Source organism: Populus alba, chromosome 3 (genome assembly GCF_005239225.2).
Source record: "Populus alba chromosome 3, ASM523922v2, whole genome shotgun sequence".
Lineage (NCBI taxonomy): Eukaryota > Viridiplantae > Streptophyta > Magnoliopsida > Malpighiales > Salicaceae > Populus > Populus alba.
In genome coordinates this window covers 88,704-104,713 of record NC_133286.1, presented here as the reverse complement: position 1 = coordinate 104,713, position 16,010 = coordinate 88,704, and positions in this window count along the sequence as shown.

Below are 16,010 nucleotides of genomic sequence, written 5' to 3'. Positions count from 1 at the left end.
ACAAAAAATTGTTTTCTTGCATTTCTGGAGTTTACAACATGTTTGTAAAACTCCAAAGGGTATTGGCCAATATTCCAAAAAATTAAAAAATCTTATTTTGTGGGAATTCATCTATTATTCACCACTAATGTTTGGATAAAGAAATCCTTAAAGGACGAATATCCAAAATATTATTGGGAGTAATAAATCCGCACACATCCTTGAAAGAAGCCTTGATTATAATCGAGGACATTTCAAAAACATTTTACTCCACGGTTTACGAGCTGTGATAGTACAAAATACTAAAAAATATTGGGTTTTTTTAGCGCCCTAGAATTTCTAAATTTTTTTTTATCCCTCCTCCTTGCGATTTACGAGTCGCAAACTCTTGAAATACTAAGGAAAAAATGAGCTTTCGAAGCACATGGAATCTCCTTGGATTTTTATCGTAATAAATTTTATTTGAATCAAACCTAGAATTATTGATGGGATTAGAAAACACCAACACCATAGCAATTATAGAGCAAACCAAACACCAAGCAGCTTACCTTAGGTAGGGCGTACTAGGGGTGCTAATACCTTCCCTTTACGCAACCAGTCCCTTGCCTTAGAATCTTTGAAAGACCAGTTAGGGTTCCTAGTGACCATAAAACTAGGTGGCGACTCCTTTATATAAAAAGAAAAAAACCTGAAATTCAATCGATTGGTCGCCGCGAGGGTGTGACAAGATGGCTACTCCACTGGGGACTTAGGACTAGGCTTGGTAATTTGTTTGTTTATGCTGTGTTATTGGTTTTTGTTTTCTTATATGAATGATACTTTGTTTAAAAGCATTAGCATGCATCTTTTTTGTCATACATGGTATAATCATGCATCACTTTTATTATTATTATCTTTTTGAGGGCACACACATTTAACTTTAAGTTAAGTGGGGAACTAGCAACTTGCTTTATGACTTGAGTCAAGGTTTAAGTTTGTGTAAACCCCAACTCTTTGTTGAGTGTTTAGATTGATAGTGATTGATACACGTGCCATCCCACCATCTGCTGAACCCCCATATTGCCTTTACGAGGGCGATCACTAGGACAACAAGAGACCCTTTTTTAGAGACCAAGTAGTAAACCTACCCCATGTCTCACGTAAAGGAACTAGAACCTATCCTTAGGTTGTATGCTCCAGGATATCTTTTGCATCAAAACAAATCTAACCCCAAAGCATCTTGAATTGCAAGACTTGTGAACGAAATGGCCACCATCGCTAAATTTTCCATCATAGAGTATGGGAAAAATTTTAAACTGTCACAATTGACTAAAGGAGACTGCCTTAGAAGCGATGCTAAGAAGATGTCACCAATCAAGAACCTGAATTGCATTATGAATGAGGTGAACAAGTTAACGACTCATTTTCAGAATGTAGATAAAGATGCATTTTTTTAGGAAATACGGACGTTTGGTGGAAATTGCAAAGGTAAAAGTTTTAAGCTCAGCTGTGTGAGCCTTAGTTCATTTTTGGATCCAGACTACCGGTATTTTTCTTTCTTTTAGAAGCATATACCTATGTCCCACTATGGAGGAATATGAAATGTTGACTGAGTTTCCAAACAATCTGTATATGATTTATTTTCCTTTGAGATGTGGCAAGATCATCCCCGAATTGTCAAAACTGCTCAAAATCGCCAACTTAGAAAAGTTTTTGGAAAAGAATGCAACCGGTCTAAAATGGAGGATGCTAGAAATTGAACTGGAAAAGGAGTCAGTATTAGAAAAAAAGAGATTGATTGCCTTGGGCATTTTTGGCCTTGTGTTGCTCCCAAGCCAGATGGGTGTAGTGAGTTAAGAGGTCGCTGCTACTTATGTAGAGTATGCGAATACACAAATCAATCCAGTGGCTGCTATTTTAGCTGAAACCATCTTGACACTTAACCATTGTAGGAGGACCGGAAAAGAAGCAATGAGATGCTACACGTAATTGTTGTATATCTAGATGGTTAGCCATATCGAAACAAAAAAAGCCTGTCTTCAATAATTTTGGTGGTTCACCCAAAGACCCCTGAAGTTAGTAGAAGAAGAAGAATGGGGAGATCTAGACAACCAAGGTTGGGTTGACAAATTAGAAGGTTTGCCTAATAATGATTTTAAGTGGAGAGCCCCATGGGTAACGATAGTGGAAGTCCTAATGAGTTGTGGACAAAGACGTTGGGTGCCATTGGTAAGGATTACAGGTTATGTGAGTTATGCTCCTGCCCTAATGGTAAGGCAACTTGAGGGCATGCAGTTTATTCCAAGGACTATAGGAATTGCTCAATTCTTTGGTTTGTTCAAAGATCCCATTGCATAAGAAGTTTTGGAGATCATCTAACAAGATTGGAGGCATCTGGTTTTGGTTGAGATAGAAGGTTTAAAGGATCCAAGTGCAAGTGAAGGATATGCAAGATGGAGAGACTTAACTACTTCAGCCATGCCTTGTGTAGAGGCCAAATCTCCCCAAACTATAGAAGAGCCTATTAAGAGCAAAAGGGTCAATAATGAAGAGGAGTTAAGAAGACAAGTGGAAAAACTTTGGATAGAGTTGAGCTAAAGCAGAAAAGACAAGACAATGTTGGAAGAAATGATGCTAAAAGAAGATAAAAGGAGAGCATTTCTAGATGAGCTAATACAATTTAGAGATGCGTGAATAACAAAGCTTGAGTTAAAGCTAGGTGAGGAGAAGATTACTAGGGAAGAAAGTGAGAAGGAGCTAGGAAGGATGAGTTTGGATTGGATGCAAAGTTGCTCTGAACTTGAAGCAATGGAGATTGACTTTAACGATTGCCAAGGAAGCGCAGAATATTACCAAGAAAAATTTGTTAAGGAAAGATTGAGAACTGCGGCTTTGCCTTTTTACCTTTGGTCAGAGAGTTTGTTAAGGAAAGGGATTAAAATTTTGTATTTCTAAATGTAATAAACTTATCAAGCATTAATGAAAAGGGTGATGACCAATCTTCTTATGCAAAATTTGTCTCTTGGTGAATATGATTCAAGCAAATGACTTGAAAGGCAGTACTCCTAGCAATGTGACAAGAGAACCTATGTTTATAAGGTGGTGGCTATTATTCATTCATAAAAAGGCTGCATCCATACCCAATATAGAAAGCATTCTTATCACAATCATGTATTGTATCATGCATTTTCTTATACATCTATGCATGTATCTGTAGACCTAGAAATGTAGGTCCCTCTTCTAGAATCCACAATACTTGACTAAGGAAAAGGATGAAAAAATGAAGTAAGGTCACACCTAGGAACTTAGTACCAAAAAGAGCTTGAAGGAATTTGGAATAATGTTGCGCACCTAATTAATTTGCTCGAGCAAATGTTTTTTAGACAACTTTTTCCCTTTAATGAGATCATGCATTTTCAAAACTTCATCTTGGTGTTTTTACACATCACTTTCCGTTTTCAAAGTGGATCTTCCATAACAACATCTACACTTTACACTGAGAATGAATAGCCGGATTTTAAAGAATACATAGTAGATGTAGAAGAGGAAGAATTGGATGAAAATAACATTAGGGAATTCACAAAATTAATAAGACATTATGAACAAGCTTGGAAACCCGCTAAAGAGGAATTTGAAACAATAGATGTGGGTAATGAAAAATTATAAGAAAAAACTAAGGATAAGGATTGTGATCACTCCTAAAGTGAGAAGATTTGATTGCATTACTCCGAGATTATATAGATATGCCTGGTGGATAGGGTACTACTATTAGAAAGATGCAAACCGGTTAAGCAAAAGTTGGGAAGAACTCATTAAGATGCCTTGATCAAGGTAAAGACAGAATTTGAAAAGCAGTTGGATGTTGGTTTTCTAGAAAGTAGTCAAGTATCCTCAATGTGTGTCCAACATAGTGGTAGTACCCAAAGAGGAAGATAAAATCAGAGTTTGTGTGGACTTTAGGACTAGCCCTAAAGACAATTTTCCTTTATCACACAATGCAACTTGTAGCTCCATATATTCCTTTATGGATGGATTTTCACGCTACAATCATATGAAAATGGCACAATAGGATAAGGAGAAGACAACCATTGTAACACTATAGGGAACCTTTTGCTACAAAGTCATGATATTTAGGTTAAAAAATATCGGGGCCACCTACCACAGGGCCATGGTGGCTCTATTTCACAACATGATTAAAGTATACATGGATGACATGATTGCTAAATCTAGAGAGGGAGAGAATCATGGTCAAATATTGAAGGAATTATTTGAAAGACTACGAAAGTACAAGTTGAGGATCAACCCTCCAAGGTGTTCATTCGGGGCAAAATCTGGGAAGTTGATGGGATTTATAATGAGTGACAAAGGGATAGAAGTGGACCCTGGTTAAGTAAAGGCTATTCAATCTACGCCAACTCCCAAGACTGAGAAGGATGTAAGGAGGTTCTTGGGAAGGTCGAATTACATTGCTCAGTTTATATCCCAATTAACCAAGACTTATGACCCCATCTTCAATTGTTAAGGAAGAAGAATCTTAGAATTTGGAATAAGAGTGTGAAGAAGCTTTCACAAAAATCAAGTAGTACCTACTGAATCCACCCCTATCTATCAAGCCGAATTGCAAAATGGCAAGTTCTACTAGCTGAGTATGACATAGTATATATGACAAGGAAAGCCATAAATGTCATCGCCGATCACCTAGCTGACCATGTTGTGAAAGTTTATGAGCTGTTAAAATTTAATTTTCTTGATGAAGATGTGCTTTTAGTCGAGGAAGGGAAATCAGATTGTTGGATTATATACTTTGATGGTGTTGTGGTAACGGAGTAGGGGCAGTGCTAATCTCTCCTGATAAGAAACAGTATCCAGTTTCAGTTAAGTCGTAGTTTAAGTGCAATAACAACATAGGAGTATGAAGCTTGCATTCTTGTTTTAGAGGTGGCATTAAAGCAGAATATTATAAAGATAGATATGTATGGAGACTCAATTTTGATTATTTTCCAAGAGAAAGGAAAATGGCAAACCAAGGATGAGAAGTTGAGACCTTACTAAGAATACCTGTCTAAATTGGCAAGAGAATTTGAGGAAATAAAGTTCACCCATCTAGGAAAGGAATGAAACCATTCTAACGCTTTGGTCACGCCAGCTTCTAGGGCTAGAATAGACTTTGGGCACAAGGTACAACTGGTACACATTGATATAAGAAATAACTTAGCTCATTGTTGCTCAGTTGAAAGAGAAATAAATGGAAACCCTTGGTACTATGATATCAAGAATTTCATCCAAAACCAGACATATCCCATGGGGGCATCCAAAATCAACAAGAAGACTTTAAGGAGATTGGCAATGGAATTTTATCTTGGTGAGGAAACTTTGTATAAGAAATCATCTGACAAGACTTTGTTGAGATGTTTAGAGGAAAAAAGTGGTGAAGAAATTTATGAAAAGAGATTTGATTTATCGATATGGTTCACTAGAAAAAGATTATATCTTACAATGCCCAGAACTTCAATGGCAAGATAATAATAGAACTCTACCCTAGATGGAAAATCAAGCATTCCAATTCCTCGCCATATAGGCTAAAGATGAATGATGCGGTAGAAATTGCTAACAAGAATGTCAAGAAGATTATTCAGAAGATGATACACCTATAAGGATTGACATGAGATGTTGCCATTGGCCTTTCACGTGTTTTGCACTGCAGTCCAAACCTTAATAGGAGCCACCTCGTATATGTTGGTGTATGGAATGGAGGAAGTGATGCTTTTAAAAGTGAAAATCCCCTCATTAAGAGTATTGATAGACTTTGAGCTAGAAAAGGTAAAATGGGAAAAGGTTAGATATGAACAGCTGAATCTAATAAGTGAAAAGAGGATAGCCGCAATCTGTCATCGTCAACTTTATCAAAGAAGGATGGCCAAATCATACGACAAGAAGATTCGACCTTGAGGATTCCACGAAGGAGATCTTATATTGAAGAAAATATTGTCTTTTACCAGGAGAAAATCAGAGTAAATGGACGCCAAACAATGAGGGCCCCTTGGTGGTAAAGAAAGCATTCTCGGGAGAAACTTTATTGTTATATAGAATGGATGGAGAAAATCTAGTTAAACCTATGAATGCTGACTCTATAAAGAAATATTATGCTTCCCAGTCAATAAAATAAAGTTCGGTCATGAATTCTCTTTGTAAAGAACCTTTTTTTCATAAAACATATGATCTCATAGCATTTTAAATCTTTTACTTAAAAGAACTGTTTTTTTTTACGCATGACTAAGGAGATGACTCCATCAATTGGAGAGAACCAAATCAAATCTAAACTTGACATATTTGTGCACACACCACACTAGGGGGCAAGAAGTGCATGAAGAGCACATAGGGGTCCATAGTGAACCAAAGCCCAAAGGGGTATCATAATAAAAACTTCTAAAAAAGCATCTTTTATGAGAATTGCTAATTGCATTGAAAGTTTCAGTTTTTATGAACAAAACCAAATCTTTTGAGTTTTCCTTTTAATATAATAATAGACAATACTCAATGGAGCAAGAAAGGGCCCCATAAGGAACCAAAGATCTCTTCACCAAGAGGATAGGAAGTATAGCGCGTGGAGCATATTCTGTTTCAAGAGGACGAGTCGGACAAACAAATGGAAACAGAAGCTCAATAAGTCTACAACAGAAAGGGGGACCTATGTTTTCAAAATAGGTAACATAAAAAAAATGCATGCTATATTGTCATAACACTAACCTGGCAGGAGAATGTGTGACGAAAGCCAAAAGAGTTCCAAGTTTTTGGGAATCACTAAGAGACAATCTCAAGTCAACGGAGCTACAGAAAAGAATATGAATTGTGAACCAGTACTGTTTCATTTCCTCGAGGTAAGATGTTTTCTTTTAAAGTTTGAGATGAGCAAGTCTCCCGATATTGAGACCATTTCTTAGAAAAGCGTGGAGTTTTTTAAAAATGTTTTTGGGCAGGTCACCCGTTATTGAGACCATTTCTTAAAAAAGCGTGGAGTTTTCTAAGAATTTTAAGAGGAGCTGGTCGCCTGATATTGACACTGTTTCTTAGACAAGCGTAGAGTTTTCTAAGAATTTTAAGAGGAGCCGGTCGCCTGATATTGAAACTGTTCCTTAGAAAAGCGTGGAGTTTTCTAAGAATTTTAAGATGGGCAAGTCACCCATTATTGAGACCATTTCTTAGAAAAGCATGGAGTTTTCTAATATTTTTTAAGGTGGGCAGGTCACTCAATGATGGGTCCATGTTCTTAGAAAAGCATGGAGTGTTTTCTAAAAATTTTAAGTGGTAGACCATTGTTTAGGAAAAGCACTAAGTTTTAGCATGATTAGACACTTTATCTTTACAACAATTACTACGCGAAGCACTTGACAAATTTTGCTTCGTAAGAATTGTAAAGAGGGGTCATCTGTTGTTACTCAATTTTGGACCCCAAGTGCTGGAGACGGTGTATACCCATTTTGAACCGAGTGTAGCTCATGTTTGTTGGAAAAATTGATAAAAGCAGAAAAAAGAAATATTTTTTTTCAAAACCCTGTTTGAGTTGTTTTCTGCTCTCTTTATCCTTCCCATAACTGCAAAAATCATCAAGTTTCTTAGATTGACTAGAATGCTAAATTCATTCCTTCGTTATCTTGTTTTTGAGGTTGAATAAATCCTTTAGAATTTGCACTAAAAAATAGTTATGTTGTTGTCGTAATTTTTTGCTCCAACTTAGGCTCTGATTTTGACTCAATTTCGTACGATATCTGACCATCCTAGGTATATTCTGTCACTCATTTCATGTTGAAAAATTGACATGCACCTTTATTAGGTCTTAGGGATCATTGTTCTTAGGACAGATTCTTAGTTTGATTTGGATGCTCAGCATTGTCAAATCAAGCACCTTTTTGACCAACTAGATTACTATCAGTTTCTGTTCTGTAAAAAGATTTTATCTCACTTCGACTCCTTCATCAAAGTTGTAGTCTTAGACGCGTAGATGAATTTGAGCTTTTGAATCACTTGATTCCTATATCAGAGGCTCAAGATGTTCCCGTTTGAATATCTAGCGTGAAGGCAAAGAATTCTGCCGCGAGAAGGATATTGACCCGAGTCTGCACTAAAAACATTCTATTTTTGGCCTAGTTTTTGTGATTTTTGTTCTTAGTTCATACTCTCAGTCATATCAGGATTCTCGACATTCATCAGTTTTTGAGTTAGATCCGGAGATCCCTTTTGACCAACCAAATTACTGCTAGATTATGTTTTATAAAAGGATTTTATCTCACTCCGACTCCTTCATCAAAGTTGTAGTCCTATACGCGTAGATGAATTTGGGCTTTTGAATCACTTGATTTCGATATCAGAAGCTCAAGATATTCCCATTTGAATATCTAACATGAAGGCAGACATTCTGTCGCGGGAAGCATATAGCCCAAGTTTGCGGGACTGATTCGAAGGATTTTTTTTGGACCAAGGACTGAATTGAAAAGTGTTAAAATGAGGATTTTAATTGAAGAAGGATATTGGAAGCTGGAGAGGGAGCTAGATCATCATAAATGATGGGATTTCTACCACACCGAATGAGGAAAATCATGTTTTTGTGCAGCTATAATTCATAGGAGACAGCAGCCTTTGACAGCTGCAAAATGCCATAAAGAGAATAACCTCACCATCATCTAATGGCTGGAATTTTATCCCTAACATAGATGGCTGGGATGATGTGTTAATGTTGGAAACAAATCACTAGAATCAGCACATAATCAATGAGAATATTGTAGTTTTCTCATTTGTATTATTTGGCTGCAAATCAGCTGGGATTTGCATCCTAGGTTAATGCATTGAATCTTTCCTAATAAGAGCTGTGTATAGACTATATATACTATGCCTCTGCTGACCTAAAAAAGGGAGGAAGACGGCAGCAAAAAAAGAGGAGAAAAGAGAGGAGGGAATAGAGAAAACAGAGCACAAAAAGAAAAAAAAAACGGAGAGAAAGGAGTAGGAAAAAAAAAAAAAAAGAAGCCAAAGACAGGAGAAAAACGCAGAATAGAGAAGGTTTCTTTCATTCTCACAGTTATGTTACTGTGAGGTTGGGAGGATTGACAGTAGAAGAGAAGAAAAAGAGAGAAAGAAAAGAGCATAAAAAAGAAAGAAAACCAAGGCGAAAAAAGGAGAAGAAAAACGAGAAAAGAAGCAGGGATTGCTTTTCGGATTGCTCCCTTTTCTGCAAAATAAAATCTGCAGAATAGGGGAGAAGAAAGTGCAGATAACCAGTAGAGAGAGAGGGACGAAGATTGCAGAAGTTAAAACTCAGGAGATGAACAAAGAATAGGGGAGAAAGAGCTGGAACAGACAACAACACTGATAGCCTCGATGTATGAGAGATGATTGAAAAAGGCTTTAAGGAGCCTACAAATGGAGCAATGTTGACTTCAATCTAAAGGAAGGTCATGCAAAAGACACAGAAGAAGGATCAACTAGCACTAAAAATCATCCACCAATGTTTGGATAACACCGCTTTTGAGATAGTGACAAACGCAACCATTACCAAACAAGCATAAGAAGTTTTGCAAGCATCAAACCAAGAAGTTGACAACGTGAGAAAAAGTATATCTATAAAAAACTACATAGTGACTTTGAAAACTTACATATGCTTGAATCAGAGAATATTTCAGAATACTTTGTAAAAATATTGGCCATATACAATCAAATAAAAATATATGGGGAAAAGATGGAAGAGACACATGTGGTAAAGAAGATCCTACACTCGCTACAAAATAAGTTCCATTACATGGTGATCGTGATAGAAAAGTCATAAAATATGAATTTTCTTTCAATACAAGGTCTCATGGGAAAATTACAAGCGTATAAGAAAAGAGTCAATGAGATTGAAGAGGATATGGGTGCACAAATATTTTTTTTCAAAGCAAGATGGTTCTTAATATTCCTAAGGAGGAAGAGGAAGATTTGGAAGAGGAGGTTGAGATAACCTTAATAGATTAAACAGTTGATCAAATAAAGGGAACCGATCGACCGGTTTAACTGGCAATAGCAATCTGAGATCCAAATTTAACAGCAGGTTTGGCAAATTAAAAGTTAAATGCTATAATTGTCAAAAGACATGTTATTATACTAGGTATTACTAGAGTCCAACTAAGAGGGTTAGGGAGAATACAAATATTATGATTGAAGAAGAGAAGAAAGTCACTTTACTACTAGTAAATAATGAGAGAATACAAGACAAAGAGAACATGTGGTACCTAGATAATAGAGCTAGTAACCACATGTGTGGAGACAAAGACAAGTTCATGGATCTTGATGAAGTAATTAGAGGTAATGTCACATTTGCAAATCATTCAAAGGTTGCCATCAAATGAAAAAGGTGTGATTTTGATTAAATTGAAAGATGAAAGTCATCAATTTATTGATGATGTATATTATATACCAACAGTGAAAAGCGACATATTAAGCTTAGGTCAATTATTGAAGAAGGGGTATGAGATTAAGATGAAAGATCATACTTTAAAATTACTTGACACTAAAGGAAATATTATTGCAAAGGTAGCCATGATAAAAAATAGAATTTTCTTGCTAAACATAGAGATGGATGTGCCTAAATGCATGTGTGAGAGATGAAACTTGGCTTTGATATATGAGACTTGGGCATGTAAACTTTGATAGCTTAAAGATGATGGCATAAAAAGAGATGTTGAAGGGTTTACCATCCATTATACATATAAATCACTTATGCAAAGGATGTTTAGTGGGCAAATAATTTCACAAGAGTTTTTCAAAGGTGTTTACATCAAGAGTAAATCAACCCTTATAAGAAATACATGTCAATGTTTGTGGTCCTATCAAACCATGTTTGTTTGATCATAGTATAAGGAGACTCCTAACAGTACCTAGATCACCATAACAAAATGGCACGATGGAGAGAAAGAATAGAAGAATTCTTAACATAGCAAGAAGTATGTTCAAACCTAAAAAGATAAACACTACTACATTTAAGAGCTTAGTTAGGAGTTTGAGATAATTGGTATGCACTCATCTGGATATTCTTTATAAAGTAGAACTTGTGAGTAGGTTTATGGAGACACCAACTATGACTCAATTCAAAGCCTTGAAGTGAATTCTACCATACATCGAAGGTTTTGTTTTCTACATAGGAGACACAATTTTCACATGGAGTTCAAAGAAGCAATCTATTGTCACATTATCTGCATATTAAACTAAATATGTAGCTACTATAACATATGTTTACCATTTCATATGGCTAAGAAGATTATTGAAGGAGTTGTGAATGCCACAAGAGAAGCCTATAAAGATTTATATGGACAACTCATCAACTATTGTATTAGCTAAAAATCTAGTTTTTCATGACAAAGTAAGCACACTGACACAAAATTTTATTATCTAGGAGATTGCATTGCAAACAAGGAAGTTAAAGTCAAGTATGTGAAGACTCAAGACCAAGTCATAGATATTTTCTCAAAGCCACTCAAATATGATGTTTCTACAAAGATAAGAGATATACTGAGATTTATGAAGAATGATGACACTTGATAATGAGAAGGAGTGTTGAAGTTTAATATCATCGAGGATTTAGGCTAATAGGATTAAGAGTTTGTAAGAGTTTTAATATTAGTTAAAGGATGAATCCTAGTTAATGTAGAAATTATTTATAACAAAGGATTTGTAATAGACTAGTTTATTAAAATCCTTGTTTAATTTGAATGTTAGATTCCTTATTAGATTAGGATTTCCTTTGAGTAATTTAATTCCTTAATCATCTAGGATTTGAGGTCTATAAATAGGCTTGTATTCAAAAGCATAATACACAAGTAGATAGAGATATAGAGAAGAGCTAAAAAGATGTATCTTTTGAGAAAACTCTTAATAAAAAGCATCACTCCTCTCATTCTTCTTCTTGTTCTTTAGCCTTGTTCTTGTGTATGTTCTTATAAATTAGCTACCGCATCCTATCCTTTTTTTTTCCTATAACTAGTAGATGAATTAGCTCCTATTCCAAGATGTGATTTGAAAATCTCATAATTCTACTCGGTAGTTTCAAGAAGTTCTCCGGTTAGAGCAATGACATGCAAATGAACCAAACTTAAAATCCATAATTCATAAATCATAAATGGCTATCTTTGTTAAAATCCAAACTTAATATCTCAGTGTGAACATCACAAATTAGGTGACGAAGAAAAGCAGGTTGGCCATCACTACACATAGCACACCTGCAAATGAACCAAGATAGAAGTGATGGGCATCTTGATGAAGTTTACTAAGCTTTTACAAAGAGCTCCAATATTATTATTTTTTTATTCCACATTGTTGTTATTTCTAGAGTGTCAACAGTAGTGAGCATAAAAACCACCCTCGTCTTTTCCACACTGAAATGAAAACAAATCTCCACGAGGGCCATTAACATCTAAATTGTGTTGCAAAAGATTGAGGTAGAGAAAAGGAAAGGAATGTAACTGCATCAAAAACCTAGACACTTAAATAATAACATCTACCTAGACACCCAAATATTAACACCATCAACTGGTTTTGTGACCCACAATGTTTAGAGAAAAAATTGACTTTCCTAAAAATAGACAACCATCTGAAGAGTAACTACATTTCACAACCCCAAACGGGATGATAAAACCATATAAACATAGAGTGACCCATTTCCAAGGAAAGCTTGTTATTTCATGTGTGAATTTATTTCATACATTTTATATGAGAGATGGTATCCTTGAATGAATAGTCTAAATTGACTAGAATTGGTTAGTTTCTACCTTGTTTAAAAAGTTGTTTTGATGTGAGACTTAATATGGTAGTGAAATAAGAAATAAATTTGAATGTTTGTGTATATATGTGTGCGTGCGCGCGTGTGGAATGAGCATGTCATAAAAAATGATATGAAATATCTCTTAATACATGAGAGGTCACGAGAGTTATGCATCAACAAATACGTACTACTCGAGCTCCGATAGCATATAGGTATCATACACCTCAATATTTTTTTACTTAGTTTATCAAAATAGTTTATTGAAAATGTAATATTATGTTGTGTTAAAATGATGACTAAAGGCGAAGGAATTAGTTTCGTAGTAATGCGACTAATGTCTAGTATGGGTGAAGGAATTAGTTTCTTGATATTAAGACTAATGCCCAGTAATGGGCAATGAAATTGAATTCCCAAAAGAGGGAATACTGCTCGATAATAGGCAATGAATTTGGATTCTTGAAATAGAGAATAATGTCCAGTATGAGAGATAAATTTAGATTCCTGAAAGCAAAAATAACTTATGGACATGGGCAAAGGAAAAGATTACCATGTGTTTCGTATTAACTTGAAAGATTATGTTTTAGAAAACTAATACCTGGTAAGGGGAATAAGCTGATGATAAACATGCAATTTTGATGTGGTGAACAAATATTGTAGTATGATGAATGAATTTTATTGACTATTAATAAGAACTTATTGATAATGTTGAGTTTACAATCTAAATGTATTGTTATGTTTGTTTGATAATCTTCATGTTGTAAAATTAATTATTATTTATAAATTAATTTCAAGTACCTTATAGCCACGAATCAAATGACAAATAATTAAGATGTTTTTTTATATATAATTTTGAATGAACATATAATAGATGCTTTTTTTTAATATAATGGGTGGGGTAATTAAATGTTAATTATCTTGAAGATTATGTAATTTGAATTTGATATCTTATGTGAACTTATGATATCTCATTAGTTTCTTTTTATTATGTGACAAACATTAGTATTGTGATTATATTTCACTAATTTTAGATAATTTGAGTATTTCCCTATGAGTGGGTGTGTGTAGAGTGAACTATAATGAAATGTGATGGATGAAATGTTCTAATTTTGTGATGTGATGATTCCAAGATGATTGGATAAAATGATATGTGAAATGGTTGAGTATTGAAGTATAATAGGTTTCTAGTCGATAACTTGAAACCTCTTAGTAAAAAGGAGACTTCATTGAAATTACATTGGATTTTCTAATTTAATTCCAAGTTGTGATTATGGAGTATTTTACACATTATATCACCGAAGTCCTATGGAATATGCTCACAAATAATTATGCAATATAAGAAAAATAAAAACAAAGCATATGCATATTAAGTCATAAATATATCATCATAGAGAGATTCATTTGTATCTATGCATCAAATTTTAGAAATTTAGTATTGTTATTACAAAATTAAGTGAAAATACATTCAATTCAAAATTTAGGCATATTATACCTAATCTATGATCACAAAAGTAAAATAGGATAAGGACTACTCCTAATGTAAATGAGGTGGCCCTGAAAAGTACAAGTCATTATAAGTAATGAAATAACTATAAATAATAACTATTACATTGGAAAATATCACTATATCCTTTTTTCTTGTTTCCACCCGACACTTTAAGAACAATTTACAAAGAGTATCCTAATGTCAAGTTACTAGTATCATCTACTTTCTTTCCTTAGATAGCTAACTCATATTTTATAAATATACCGATATCAAAGCGTCCTCTTGATGTCATTAGCTTTCCCTAATTCTCATGAGTAGCTCTCTCAAATCCATTGGAGGGGGGGTTATGATAATCTTAATAAATCTCATTAGCATCATTAGCCTTCCCAACCCTTGATCAACTAATCAGAATCAAAGTAATGTCAACATCAATGAAATCCATCAATATCATTAGTTATCCAAACTCGGAGTCACTAATCAAGTCCTTTTAAATACTTTAATTTATTCATCAAAAAATGATGGTGTCAAGAATCCCATGACATCATTAACCTCCATTTCTAAGAGTAGTTAATCAAGTTTCATGTAATGTCGATATCAATGTAATCCATCAATATCATTAGCTACCTAAACTCGGAGTAATTAATCAAGTCCTTTTGGATACTTTAATTTGTCCATCGGTAATGCCGATGTTAAGAATCCCTTGACATCATTATCCTCCATTTATAGGAGTAGCTAATCGAGTTCCATGTAATATCAATATCAATGTAATCCATCAATATCATTATTTATTTAAACCCAAAGTAGTTAATTAAGTCCTTTTAGATACTTTAATTTGCCCATCGGTAATGTCGATGTCAAGAATCTCTTGACATTATTATCCTCCATTTATAGAAGTAGCTAATCAGGTTGTTCATCTTTATTTTTTATTACCCACCATTATTCATTTGTTCATTTGTTTCACATATCGATACGAAGATAAATGGGTAAATTCTAGTAATATTAAAAATACAATACTTTAACAAGTTATAAGTGTTACAAGTCCCCACTTCGGCTCGAGTCGGTGGCCTAACTGTTAAAGCATCCCCTGTAAATCAATTTACCCATTGATTAACACTACTATTTATAAATTCAAAAATCATTTTTACATTTTGATATAATAACTTTTCTTTCAAGACACATTTCATATCATAGGTTAAACCACCCTCTTTTAGATTATGTAGTTCCCAACTTAATCATAATAACATTCAAAAGAGAGATTTATGATTATCACCAAGAGCTTCACATCATTTAACTTTTTGTTATATTAACATTTCTTAATTCTAAATTTTCATTTCAATACCAAAACATGAATAAACACATTAGTCTTGTAACTTTACTTTTAGGTTCTTTATTAAGAACTTTTCTTAATGAAATTTTGAAATCATGCATAATCATCCTATCAAGTTTTTATTGTTACCCCATTCACTTTATATTCTAATTAGGTTGTACAACATCTCTTGACACAATCTTCATGCCAATTAAAATATAAAATAACTTTAACTCTCTCAATTAAGCAACATAGTAAAATAATTTAACAGTTTTGAGAAACGGTCCGATCATTTATTTAAATTGGTCTAGTCGTTTCTCAAAATAGCTAGACCGTTTCTGGTTCTAAAATAGATACCAAAATATTCATTTTCATACAAACATGTCATACACACAACACAATCAATTTTTATCTTTAGTTCAACAATTCTCCAACTGAATTGAATTCTTAAAACTTTTAAATTCATCACCATTACATAA